Source organism: Lathyrus oleraceus, chromosome 7 (genome assembly GCF_024323335.1).
Source record: "Lathyrus oleraceus cultivar Zhongwan6 chromosome 7, CAAS_Psat_ZW6_1.0, whole genome shotgun sequence".
Classification (NCBI taxonomy): domain Eukaryota; kingdom Viridiplantae; phylum Streptophyta; class Magnoliopsida; order Fabales; family Fabaceae; genus Lathyrus; species Lathyrus oleraceus.
Genome location: NC_066585.1, coordinates 411,440,815 through 411,445,678, shown reverse-complemented (window position 1 = coordinate 411,445,678; position 4,864 = coordinate 411,440,815).

The window sequence follows — 4,864 nt, the reverse complement described above, 5'->3', positions numbered from 1 at the left end:
AGAGTGGCCAGCGCGTCTGCCAAATGATTCTCTTCTCTTGGAATATGGTTGAATGTGATCTCTTCAACGTATGGAATCAACTTCATCACATGCTCTCGATATGGAATTAAATTTGGATGCCAATTCTCCCAATCTCCATTAGTTTGGCTAATGACTAGGGCATAATCTCCATATACCTCAAGATCTTGATTCTCAAATCAATAGCAGCTTCAATTCCATAGATGCAAGCTTTTTATTCAGCCATGCTATTCGTGGGAGAAGTAATGACAGCTCCCACACTATTTCCTAAAGCATTTGAAGCACTTACGAACACGAGCGTCCATCGCCATCCTAGTTCTGGGCATTTATTTGGGTCCGGTCGGTTGTAATATTCGTTGAGAAACAACACGTCATCATCGGGAAACTCGAACTTCATCGGCTGGTAATCTTCCACAGGCTGATGAGCGAGGTAGTCAGTAATTATACTACTCTTAATGGCTTTCTAAGTCGTATACTGGATATCATATTCTATTAAAATCATTTGCCAACGGACAACCCTCCTTGTGAGAGCAGGCTTCTCAAAAATATATTTGAACGGGTCCATCTTCGAAATCAACATAGTAGTGTGGGTCAACATGTACTGTCTTAGCCGGCGAGCAACCCACGCTAGAGCACATCAAGGTTTCTCAAGAAGTGAATATTTGATTTCACAGTTGGTAAACTTTTTGCTCTGGTAGTATATTACGTGCTCTTTTCGGCCAGACTCGTCATGTTGGCCTAATACACATCCCATCGACTCGTCGAGGACATTGAGATACATGATCAAGGGTCTACCCTTTGTTGGAGGCATCAGAATTAGAGGTTCTTGCAAGTACTCTTTTATCTTCTCGAATGCTTTTTTTACAATTATCGTTCCACACTACTGCCTTATCCTTTCTCAAAAATATGAATATTGGTTCACATGTAGCTATCAGGTTGGTGATAAACCTAGCAATGTAATTCAACCTTCCTAAGAAACCCCGCACTTCTTTTTCACTTCTTGGCTCAGGCATCTCTCGAATCGCTTTTATCTTTGCAGGATCAACCTCAATTCCTCTTTCACTAATCAAAAAGCCAAGTAATTTACCAGACCTTACTCCAAAAGTACACCTGTTGGGATTTAGCCTTAGCCTGAAATTCCTCAATCTTTCAAACAATTTCTGCAAGTTGATTAAATATTGTTCCTCTATATGGGATTTCGCAATCATATCATCCACGTAGCACTCAATCTCTTTATGGATCATGTCATGGACTAGCGTTACCATTGCATGCTGGTAAAATGCCCCTACGTTCTTCAAATCAAAAGGTATAACTTTGTAACAAAATTTTCCCCAAGGCGTAATAAACGTGATCTTTTCCATGTCTTCTGGAGCCATTTTAATTTGATTATAACCGTAGAAACCGTCCATAAACGAAAAAACCGAGAATTGCATGGTGTTGTCAACCAATACATCAATGTGAGGGAGCGGAAAATCATCCTTAGGACTTGCTCTGTTCAAATCACGGTAATCAACACACATTCGTACCTTACCATTTTTTTAGGCACTGGAACAATGTTAGCTACCCACGGAGGATAAGAAGTAACTTCCAGAAAACCTGCATCAAATTGCTTTTGCACTTCATCTTTGATCTTTTTAGACATATCAGGACGTGTTCTTTGAAGCTTCTGCTTAACAGGTGAACACTTTTCTTTCAAAGGTAGCCTATGCACCACAATATTTGTATCTAGCTCAGGCATGTCCTGATAGGACCAAGCAAATATGTCAATAAATTCTCGCAGCATGTCTATCAACCTTGTCTTCACACTTTCTTCCAAAGAAGACCCTACTCTAACCTCTTTCACGTCGTCCTCAGTTCCCATATTCACAACCTCAATGTCTTCTTGGTGCGGTTGGATGACCTTTTCCTCTTTCTTAATAATCTTATCAACTATTCAAGGAGTTCACAATCTTCATCACCTTCTTCTTCGGCTTGGTAGATCGGATTGTCAAAGTCATAATGAGCGATAGCAGAATCTTTAACAATGGGGTCCGAGGTGGACGTAGATCTGCATTGATGATTTTTTTATACTTTTTAGGAAGTGTATGGTGAAAAGAAAATATTGCCATTTTTAAAAGGGAAGATAAAAGTAAAAAATAAAGACAAAGATCGAAAGATTTGAATGCGAAAACGTCCTTTATTTTATGATTAAAAATTGCAAATGAAACAACGTGACCCTACATGATTCACTACGCCTTGGGCAGAGCGCATGAATTATTGCATGATAAAAGAAAACAAAAGAAAAATTACTCCTGATTGAGCATGACTTGGGTGACATCCTTTGTAGTCCAATTGCGGAGTTCTTCACCTGGAACACTTGGCCGGATCAAGTTGTTGATGTCGTAATCACTATCATCATCATCGACAGCATTGGCCTAATCATTATTGATAAATCTAGCACTTGTAAATCTCACAGGAGTGAGAACTTTTGGAGCTTCAAGAGCTACATCTTGTTGGGACTTACTGAAATCGAGGCCTAATTTGTCAAATTTCAAAGAAAGATCTAACACACGACCCCAACCTTCGGGGTGACCCTTCTCGACCACTTCTCTGGCATCCTTTAATGAAGACATGGAAACTGCAGGCCTCCTATCCTCAGAACGAGGGGTTTGATCATTTGAACTGCCTCAAATGCCTGAAACGAAGTTTCATGTACTTCCCCTTCAACTTCTACATACCGGAGAGATGTCAAATGACTCACCATATACTCTTCCTCGCCACACACAGTAACAATCTTATTACCACTTGGGAATTTCATTTTCTGATGCAATATAGACGTTACAGCACATGCTCCATGAATCCACGGGCATCCTAGCAAACAACAGTATGTCGGTTGTATGCCCATGATGAAAATGTCGCACCAAAAAATTGGGGTCCAATTTTGACAGGTAGGTCTACTTCACCAAAAGCAGCTCTTCGAGACCCATCAAAAGCTCGGACTATCAAGTCGTTGGGGCACAATTCAACTCCTGCATAATCAATCTTCATTAGGGCAGACTTAGGCAGCACATTCAAGGATGATCCGGTGTCCACCAACACACGGGATAATGTAATTCCTTTGCATTCCATAGAAATGTGCAAGGCTTTGTTATGATTGTGTCCTTCTAGAGGAAGATCAAAGTCTATAAAACCAAAACTATTATCAGATAAAATATTGGCCACAACCCCTTCTAGCTGGTTGACAGTGATGTTTTGCAGCACAAAACCAGAAATTAATAATTTCATCAAGGCATTCCTGTGAGCTCCGTAACATAACAACAAGGACAATATTGAAATTTTAGGCGGCGTCTAGCTTAGATGATCTATCACTTTGTAGTCACTTTTTCTGATTAATCTCAATAACTCTTCAACTTCTTGAGACGAAGAAGTCACAAGTACTACATTCGGAGAATTAACTTGTATGGATCCTAAATTATACCACTTGTTTACCCTTGGCTCTTGCCAAGGTATCAACACTATCTTAGACGCTTTATGGAGAATATACACTACCACGTCTGGTAATTCTTCATGTATCGGCAAAGTTGTCAACATTCAAACTTGTGTCTTCACTTGGTTTGTCTTCGGAAAGCCTCCCTTCTTGCTTCACTCCATGGTAAGAAATATCTTACCTATAATGCCAAGGTACAACATTCTCGTTGGAGTAAGGGATAGGGCCAGGAAACATAAGTGTCAAAGGAGTAGGCCTAGTAGGCGCCGGAATACTTACAGGAGTATATGGAATGGAAATTACTGCCACCTTCTTCTCTTCAACTTTCTCATCTTTTACGATCTTATCACACTATAGAATACCTTCATTGATTAAATTATGGATCCCAATCTTTAGGCTAACACATCCCTCGGGATGATTCTGGAATTCACAACACTCTAGGGAACACCCAGGGAAAACACCATTTTGGATCAGGTAACTCTTAACACACGGCAAAGGAGTAGACAACAGGCTTACATCCATGATTAATTTCAAACTCTCACCCTTATCCACCATATTAACAGTAGGTCCGCCATGAGCTGGCATCGGATTTTGAATAACATTAGGTCCATTATCCGGGGTGAACTGAATGGCCTTGGAATCCAATAATTCTTGCACTTTGTACTTAAGGGACCAACAATTCTCCATATCGTGACCTATACCACCAGAATGAAATTCGCAACGAGCATTAGGATTATAACCTGCAGGGAGCCCTCAGGAGGAGGTGACATGCCCCTCAAACTAACTAAATTCAATTGTAATAAATGTTGGAGCACTTGAGAATAAGTCATCGGGAGTGGATCAAACACTTTCTCGATTCTGGTTTATCTTGGCTGATTGTAATTGCGACGAGGGGCGGTTTGCTGTTGTTTTTGCTGTTGGTATTGTGGTTGTTGTTGCTGAGGAGGATGGTGATGTTAATTTTGATAATGTTGTTGATGTTGATAGTGGTGTTGGTATTATTGTCTACCTCTTCCTCTCTGAGTATAATCAGCGCTTGATTCACCCTTATTCTTCTTAGGGTAACCACTGAACGGCTTCTTACTAACTCCACTTGTCGAACTACCAGTAGTTGCTTACTGTATTTTACCCATCTTGAGACCAACTTCAATTCTGTCTCTAGCCATTACCATTCTATCATAGTAAGGACCTTGCAAGGTACTCATGAACATGTCAACCAGATCTCTCTCCATCAATGGAGGTTGAACTCTATCAACTAGTTCATGCCATTTCTGAGCGTATTCCTTAAATGATTCATTCGGCCCCTGAGTCAGACTTTGTAATTGGGTCCTATTTGGTGCCATGTCAATATTGTATTGGTAGTGTTTCACAAATGCCTCC